Raw genomic sequence first — 9,378 nt, forward strand, 5'->3', positions numbered from 1 at the left:
ACTGACCTGTAAGTCCAGGCAAAGGGGGAAGCTGCCTTTCACAGCTGGGTCAGATGCGGGGTGAAGGCTGGCTTGCATGAATGGCTGCTGCTTCCCAGGAACCTGTAGAAATCACCAGTGCAGGCTCTCCACAGGACTCTGTCTCCCCTTCCTTTCCTGTGGTGGGAGAGACTCAGCCCATCACCTCTGGGTAGCAAAACTCAGGTTTGGCCTTGCTGAGGTGGGTCTGGAGATCCAGTGTCAAACCAGTGAGGCCAGTATGTGACTTTCCTGCTCTGCAGCCGAGGCCCCACGTGGCAGAGCAAGTCTATTCTGAAGTATTATGCCATGGGAAACAAATTGAGGTGTCTCTCTCTTTTGAGACTTTCATTTTATTAAATTTAGGGGACCTGCCTGTGTAATCTGTTGACCCCTGCAGAGGCATTGCTTCAAGAGCAACAATTCTGATTCCATAGCTAAAATGTCAAAATCTGCTAAAAAATGCATGCTGACTCCAGTTTTAAATAATTAGCATCCAGAGGAAAATCATTAAGTAGAGAGACATTATTTTAGAGCAATGTAACAGTGCCTTTATCCATTCGTGGACAAGTGGAATTAGTGTCATTTTAAAATAAAGTGAATTGCTTATCTCAAGAACTCAGCCAGGCAACACAAAGCAAGGCTCGCAGGAGACAGGTCAACCGCAAAATGCTGTAATTTGGGGGAACAGGAAAAATCAGACACCATGCCAAACCTACCACATGACCTTTCTTAAAGTGACTGTAATGAACTTCAAATGATATTTCAGGGCATACAGAAAAATGAGTGGAATGCAGACAAGAATAAACAAATGAAAAATGTTTAACCTGAAGCACAGAGATCTGGCAGGCCCTTCTTATTTTCACTAAAAAGAAAATCCCCAGATAAACATGGTGATGGTGCCATCACATGTCTCCCTTTGTACTCCTGTGCATGAAGGCCCAGGGCTCTCTTTGCAGTCACGGTGGTTTTACCTTTCTTTTTTGTCTTGTGGCTTTCTGGGGGTGAATTTAAATGAGTTTAGCATAACAGCAAGCATGCACTACACATCTCACACCACTATATAACCAAGGCCATGGATTAAAAACAGGAGCCTTATTCTCTCTTCTTTGGGGGGGGGACCACATTAAACCCAGATATTTCGTTGAATTAATATTAAATTAGAGTGAGGTAGTGAATTGAAATTAAATTGATAAAGTTAGACTTAGCCAAAAGGGTGATTAAAAGGGAAATATTAAAAAATTGTGTAGAAGGAAGGTAAACCCCTTTTTCTTTTGTTATTCCATGTTTGTTTGCAAGAAGCACATTCCTGGTTCTTTCATTAATATTGACATCCTTCCTTCTTTTGTGCCAAAAACTTGCATGTCTCAAGAGGCATTTTCCAAGCTGCATTTCCCATCCATTTCAGCGGCATGTGACAGGTTCGCTCTGCTGCTAGGGATGTGTTAAGTGCACCCAGAAGCTTTTAGTTCAACAGGTATTGTTCCTAAAGCACAGTACTGGACTTTGTGCCAGGAGACTGCCCTTTACTTTTATTATTTGCTATTATCAGCTTCCTTGCAATGGCGTATACATATAAATATACTGTTGCATTTCCAAATGCCTTTTGGGGAGCTGGATTGTATTCATGGCTGCTTAGGATGTGAAGGTTGCTTGGATGGTTAAGGTGAAAGACAGTTCACTAGTACTGCTGTTCTCCTTAAAGCAGCTGGGCTGAATGTTGAGGCACTGGAAGCACACAGGGAAGGTGGTATCTTGAAATAGCATGAGACAGCAAGATCCATTTGGGAGCAATAGGTGCTTCTCAAGAACGCCTTTGACCTGACACAGAACTGAACATTTAACCAGTAAATTGGGAGATTGGGTCAGGGCTAAAGGTGAAGCTGAGGCACTTGAGACCTGCATGGTTTGGGAAATTATCTAATTAGGAGTTTTCAGCAGTGACGTCAGAAGGAGTTCCTGATTCCACAGCTGGTTTGTAACTGGCAAGGTTTTTGTGAAGCCTCAAGAGGTCTGAAAGGTCAGCTGGTCCCTGAAAGCTGGTCTGTTCTTTCCTCTATTGTGTTCTGTGCCCCCTGCTTTGGGACCCCTAAGATGCCAGCAGCAACTAAAACAAACCAAAAAAATAGTTTATTTATCTTTTTTGCCTCGTACTCTGCTCGGAAGAAATATTTCCAGACTACGACAATTGTCAATTGTAGGAGAGGAAGTTCAAACATAATCAAAACCACTGATGCATCCCAAACTCCCCAGGCCACAGCTGTTGGCTGAATGGGATTGCTCCAGGCCTCACAGGCATGAACCTGGCTGGTCACGGCACTGACCAGGGTCCCCTTTGAGGTGGCCTGGAGATGCCTCCAGCTGGTGCAGGGGTTATTAGCCCTGCTGTGGTTTGCAGGAATGAATACAGAAAGATGAATGATAAATGCCGTGTGATGTGCCTGATTAAGCTCTAAGTATCATACCAGCTATCAGCCTTCTTAGCACTGTAATCTATTCATCCTCCTCTGCTGGAGAGCTGCAGGGCGCCAGTGTCAATTGGCTTTACGGAGCCTCTCTCCTGCATTTCTCTCACCTAGACCCATACAACCACTCTGCAGTGTGTAGGTCCCTGTATCAAAGCATCTCATTGTCAGTTTTTCCAGTCTTCACTAAAAGAAACACTCTTCTGCAGCTAACTGTTTCTTGGCCTCTAGCTCAGACTGCTAAATCCTCTTTCCTGAAATGCTTATTGTCACTCAACCTGAGGATTTACAAAGCACGGGTCCATTAGGAGACTGGAGAGAAAAGGTATGTGACAACTCATCAGAGGTTCAGCTAAAGTTACATCAATCTGTAGTTGGAAAGGCCATCTGAGCTGCTATTTAGAGGTCTGATTGCTAAGGGACTATGAACAACCAAGAAGAGAATGACCTGTCAGAGAACCCTTAAGCCTAAAATCTTTGGACAGAAGATGCAGGCTGCTTTCAGAAATCTCATTTCCCCTCTCTTGTCTTCCCATTTGGTCTGCTCCCAGTATTTTATGTCCTCCCTTCACCTCTCTTTTCTAGTGCTTTTGCAGCATTAGAGGCAAATGTGGAGTAAATGTTTCTTTGTATGTTCTGCAGAGAAGGACTACTTTGTTCTTTCTCTGCCTTAATGGGCCTGGGATCTCTGGTAACATGCCGCCTGCTCCCCATGACTAACACACTTTGGAAGGAACAACATGCCATCTCAAATGACTTTTTCCACAGTGGAAATGCCTGGATCTGTAACCCTGTAACTCGAAAACAGGCAGCTTGAGTATCCTTCTGAGGCCAGACCCAGTGTTCAGTAAAGCAAGTTTTTATTAAGGGTGCAAATTTCTGACTGAAATTCAGCCAGTTCAGAGAAGAAGCATCCAAGGCTGTGGCTTTCATGTGCAATGAAGCATGGCACAGAGCTCCCCAACCTGCCTCAGTCCCTGGCAGTGGGCACACATGTGCAATGCAGCATGGGGCCAGGACAGAGAAGCCGAGCTGTGTCTCTGCAGTGTTGCTCCAGGCCATCGTGGCCACGCTCCTTCCATGTTCAGCATTCGTTTGTGCAGACCCAGCTTCAGCCTCTCCATGATCAAACACACACTCCTGGTCTGGTTACACAGACACCATTCATAAGAACAACGTGATAAAATGCTGGTGACCCTCTGGCTTGGGAATAAAAACAGGCAAAGCAGCCCTGCTATCTTTAACTCATCCCCAGCACACCTGCCCATTTGAAGACCAATCATCCCCAGTCACATGTGTGAAAGCCTGGGCCCGGGCACACATACTGTCATCATAACCAGCAGTCCCAAGCCTTGATGAAGAGTGCTTGGGCCCAAAGTGGGAATGTGCCTGCCTTTGGGTGACTGGGGAAAGCAGGAAAAACAGCATGTTCAAGGACAAGCCCCTTCTTTTCCAAAAGAAGCAGCTCTATGGCAGCTAAGAGAGCAGTTGAAGAGAGGACATGAGTGTGCCTGTGAGTGTGTGTGTTTGTGTGAGTGCATGTGTGTGTGTGTGAGTGTGTGTGTGTGTGTGTGTGTACAAATATATGCTGACATAAATATCCTCACCAGAGCGGTCACACCCATCACTCTATGTGCCTAATTCCCAGTCAAATTGGGGAAGCAAATACTAGTTAGCCTAGTTGACTTAGTGAAAAGCTTTGTACAGGGATTGCTCATTCTGGCAAGATTCATACCATCAGATTGTGTCCTTGTTGTATGCCATAAGATGCATAACCACATTTCTGTTCCTGCATGCTGTATCCCTATTACCTGGATAATCCTCATCCAGTCTATACTTCCTCAAAGGTCAGCAAAGTGGCTATATACTCTTCACAGCCTAAATACTAATCATGCAGGGTCAGAAAGAGAGTAAGACTGGAGCAAACTCGTTTACATCTCTCTTTCATTCCCCTTCTTTGCTCTCTTTTGTTCTTCCCCAGAAATTGTCATTCCTTCACTTTCCAACCTAAAAGCCATCAAGCTGAAGCAAGATAGCAGGGTGCAGAGAGTGATCTGAGTCAATCCCTTTTATATCAATTTCAGTTCCTGTTGGGTGTTCTTATGACATTTCAAGAGACTGCAATCCTAATGAAAACCACACGAGCTCCTGAAATTAAGTTAACTGCTTTTGTAAAAATGCAGGGGTAGGAGGATGGAGGGAGGGAGAGAGGGGAGAAGAGGGGTGAGAGGAAAGAAAAAGGGAAAGAAAAGAAAATGGGAAAATTAAGAAAAAATCCCTTTCAGGTTATATTCATGCATGTAGAGACCATATTGTTTATCAAGCCTTATTCTGCCCAGTAAACAAACACCCTTGAAGTTATTGCAGAGCAAAAATCTACAAAGATTTTCTATTTGACTATTTTTGCCTTAAGAAGCCAAAGTAAAATAATTCAGACAATTTTTTTTAGTGCATAATATCACTCTTGGGGTTTTTTTCCATATCTCTTTTTGTATTATTTTGTTCATTCATGGATCAGCATGTTGAAAAACCTTCTCTCTTCCTAATAATAGGGTTTCCTAACCAGCACAAATCCAGTGCTTTTTTCTGAATGCTGCCAACTTAAACCATGACTTCTTCCTGTGTCCATAAAGAGCTGAACACAAAAGAACTCCAAATCTTGCTGCTCTAATGATTATCCTAATGTAAACTGAAGTAAAATAAAGTACTTACAGTTCTAAAGGAAAGTAGCTCAGGTGTCCCAAAATCTAGAGGTTAAAAATAATTATACAGAGAGAGCAAAAAAGACTGTAGAATCCCTGGCTAGCCCCCAGTGGAAAGAGGATATACTGCTTAGATCCCAGAAGAAAGGTTTTTTTGTGGGGCATCATGGTTGAATACCAAAGTGTAAGGAGCACATCCATCAAAAAAATAGATATATAGATAAGCCTTTGCCTGTCAGAGTCCAAAAAGCATCTAGACTATGCTCTTAGTTATATGGTTTAGTGTTTTGTAGTCCTACAAAGAGCAGAGAGTTGGACATGATGAGCCTTAAGGGTACTCTCCAGCTTGATATATTCTATCATTCTACGATTGCAACATTTCTTGGCTTATTTTTAAAATAAATGTTCTTCAGTGTTGTCCTCAAGTCATAGAGCATGTGTAAAATGAGCATCCAAAGCAATATGAGCCCAAAAAAAGGATAATATCTTAGTGCTACCCATTTCAGCAGCCCAGTTGGCCAGATGTCAACCCATCAACTGAAGTTGGGTTTGTTCGCCATTTAGTCACTTGGGCAAGCACCTTCCTTAATGCAAGCAGGTATACTCACCCTTCCATGCCTCCAGAAATTTTAAAATTTCATTCCTGAGTCCTGTTGCTTGGTCTCCTGCTAAAGTAGTGGGGACATATTCTGGGAACTGAAAGCTTGATCATCAACCCTTTTCAGCATATCAAGGAATAGTTAAAGGCAAGTTTGTCTGGCTTTGATGACAACCAGAGGAGAGAAGCCAGAACCAAAAATCAAATCAACATTCAGCTTTCCATGACTCTCTGTTAGATAGGTTTTTATATGACCACTCCCAAAGTAACGTTTTGCTTTTTCCATAATTTTTCAAGGGTCACATTTTGAGCCCTCATCAGATTTTCCATTCTCTGACTCTCCTTCAAGTGTTCACCCCTCAGGTTCCTGTTGAAAAAAGCTCGGATTTTGTTGGAACACAGGTCAGTATGGAAGCCCCACCCTAAAGAAGGTTTGGATACAGATAATGATTTCAGACATAGAACGTGCTCAGTAAATCCACTGGTGTCAGGAGGTTTACTTAGAGTACAAGACCATGGCCTGACCCTTTCTGAGTCACCTTGTGGTTCAGATAACCATTGACAAATTGGAAAGAGTCTCATCATGCTCTTGTTTTCTAACCAACTCAGAGAAAACAAAAGATTTTAACTACAGGATGACAGGAGACCTCTGGCAGGATTCTCCTTGCATTTCTCATAATTTCTAGTGTATACAACAGGGAACAATCTCTCATTCCTGGTTGTGATGAGCTCCATATATTGTGAAATCCTCCAGAGTTTCAACACAAGAATGTGGCAATTCCTAGCAGAGCTTAAACTCATGGGCCTGAACCATAATGTCGAGAAAGCTGAAACTTGGCATTGCCCCTAATTGATGGGAATTATTATATACACTTTCCTATAGTCAGAGTTATCCACTCCAATTCCAAGATGAACAGGGAAAGCAAAGTCATTAAACACACTCAAAAGTAAACAAAGTCTACCAGAAACAACTTCAGACTATGCACCTCACCCAGATCCCAAGATGCAGAGGCCTTGGGTAGATGGGTTTTCAAGAGCTTTTTTAGAACAAATAAGTTGAAAGAAAATATGTCACCTTGAGGATGGAAACTTCAAAACAGTCATTTTCTCTCTTTCCATGTCTCCCTCCTTCTGTCTTCACCAATATCCTCAGGCAGCTGGAAGAACCACCAGGGTGATCTCAGTGGTAAACAACGTCCAACATGTTTTTCCCCGCTTTTGATAATGAGTTGGTTTCAGCAAAGCTTGGCCCACTTGGAGAGGCTCATGGGGAGTTCAGACCCACAAGGCTTCCTCCTTTGCAATGTGCTTTCAAAAGTTTCCAGGACAATGACATCATGAGAAAAATGCCTGTCTCCTGTTGCCTAGACAAGTTTTGGGAGAGGTGTGCCCCTTTACACTGCTCTGCTTTGCTTCAAGTATGGAAGTTAGACACAGTAGGCTAAATTTTTCAGAAAATAACAGCAACAGCTCAGCTGTCCAGAGGTACAATTGCACCTTCAAGGCCCTTCAAGGAGTGGCCTGATTTGCAGACACCTCAGACAGCTCACAGCATTCCACTACAAAGCACACATTTTTACAAACCTGATGATGTAAGTGGGAGGTCTTGGATGCTGAGAACTTTTGTTGATCTTGGTTACATGAGCCCCGCCTTAGCTAGGCAAGGTCTCAGTACAGAGAGGGTATTGCCACTACAGGGTGGCTTATTAGCTCCTGGTCATACATTTTCTCCTGTGATCACTCCATCAGGACCAGGTATTGCTTCCCTGTTATTCATTTAGTCTGCATTGCTACTGGGAATTCAGTTCATGCATAGCTCTCCAGTGTGAGGTTAAACTGCATGGCTCAAACATCACTCTGGGGTTTGTCTGGGATGAGAAGAGAGCATTGGAAGGAAGATGGGTGTCAGTGGGAAACCCACACTGAGCTCCACAGTGCTGCAACTCATTCAATTTGCCATGCTGGTCCTCCCTGCTGTGACAGAGGAGCTCAAGGGTTCATGGCAATATAGACCCAAATGCTTGTTCCTACCCCATAGATCTGGGCTGAAGCTAAACCTGGATTTCCTGCTGGTGAAGAGTGGAGCTGAGGTGGATATTCTTTGGGGTGCAGGGCTGGCTGATTCTGCTGCCACAGGAAGGGGAGAAGCGAGGGGTTAGGCACAAATGACTGGTGCTGGGACCAACATCACTCCTACCAGAAATACAGTGCAGCTCCTTACATAAGTGAAAGCAACAGTCTTTTTGGCTCTCCAAACCTGTCTTTTTGCACAGGCAAGGAATATGTCAGACAAAGCATGTTGCAGGCAGCTGCCAGCTTTGCCTAACCCCAAAGTCTGCCCTGTGCACAATTTTCCCACATATTCCTAGAACTTGATGTGGATAGGATCCTAGCTCAGGAGAAGGAAAGTCTTAGAAATTACTTTTCCAACCTGATGAAAACAGATGTCACTGCAATGGCTATCAATGGGGTTTATTTATATATATTAAGTGCTAATTTCCCCTCTCATGTCTGCAGCTGCAGGTCCAAGGCACCGCTCACAGGACTTGTGCCCATAGAGGAGAGAACACATCTGTAGTTCCAGATCCCCCAGAATTACACAGCTGTTTGCAGGTCTGGACACCACTAAAGCTACCGAGGTCCCTTCCCAGTCAGTGTCTTGCAGCTGAGTTCATTCTCCTGCCAAGCAATTTCCACAGTCTCTGTACATGAAGAGGAAGGAAGAGCAATGGACATAATGAAATACAGAGCTCTGGGCTCAAAACTGGGAGATATGGCCTGCAGTATTCCCACTCCACTGCATCACCTCTAAGATCTCAGTCAAATCACTTTATTTTCTGTTGCTCTCCTGCTTTAAGGCAAGGTTGATAATGCCCACTCCTTAAGGGGAGATAGGTGGTCAGCTGGATCAGATCCCACAGTTGTTGGGGGACCAAAATCCCATAAAGAAGATCGTTGCCCTCTGAAAAGGAACATTTTTCTATTTTGCACATCTCCTGCCACTCCATCCCCTCTCTCCAGCCAAGCTGTCTACCTGTACCCTGAAGCAGTAGGCTGCAGATCCCCCGTAGGACCATCCATACAATAGTCTCTCCCTTTTCCTGACTGCCACTGCTGTTTTCAGGTAGCTCTCACTACTCTCTGGTGTGGTCATAAATCAGTCCAAGCTTCCTATTGGGTCTATATGGTCAGGAGTGTCTTTTTCCATATATGTTACTTTTACAACCTTTAATTTCCTAGTGTATAACTAATCTTCTGCAGTCACGTTGCAACCCTTTCCATTTAGTTTTTGGTTTGAGTACCCAGATCAGTACTGTATCATCTGTATTTTATCAGCTCACTGTTTATGCCTTTTTGTAGAGGATCATTTCTGAATACCCTGAACCGTGATCCCAGAAGAATTCCCAAAGGACACTGTGGGTAACCTCCCTCTATTGTGAAAGATGACAATTTCAGCCTATTCTATTACCCTGTTCCCTTTAACTTGCTGTTATTCTAAGAGAGGAGTTTCCCTATTTCCCCAAGAGAGTTTATTTTCGTTAGTCAACCTTTGTAAATGTTCTTTTGAAAATTTAAATGGCTTAGATCTGCTAGA

Source organism: Lichenostomus cassidix, chromosome 5 (assembly GCF_008360975.1).
Source record: "Lichenostomus cassidix isolate B80296 chromosome 5, HeHo_3.0, whole genome shotgun sequence".
In the NCBI taxonomy this organism is placed as follows: Eukaryota; Metazoa; Chordata; class Aves; order Passeriformes; family Meliphagidae; genus Lichenostomus; species Lichenostomus cassidix.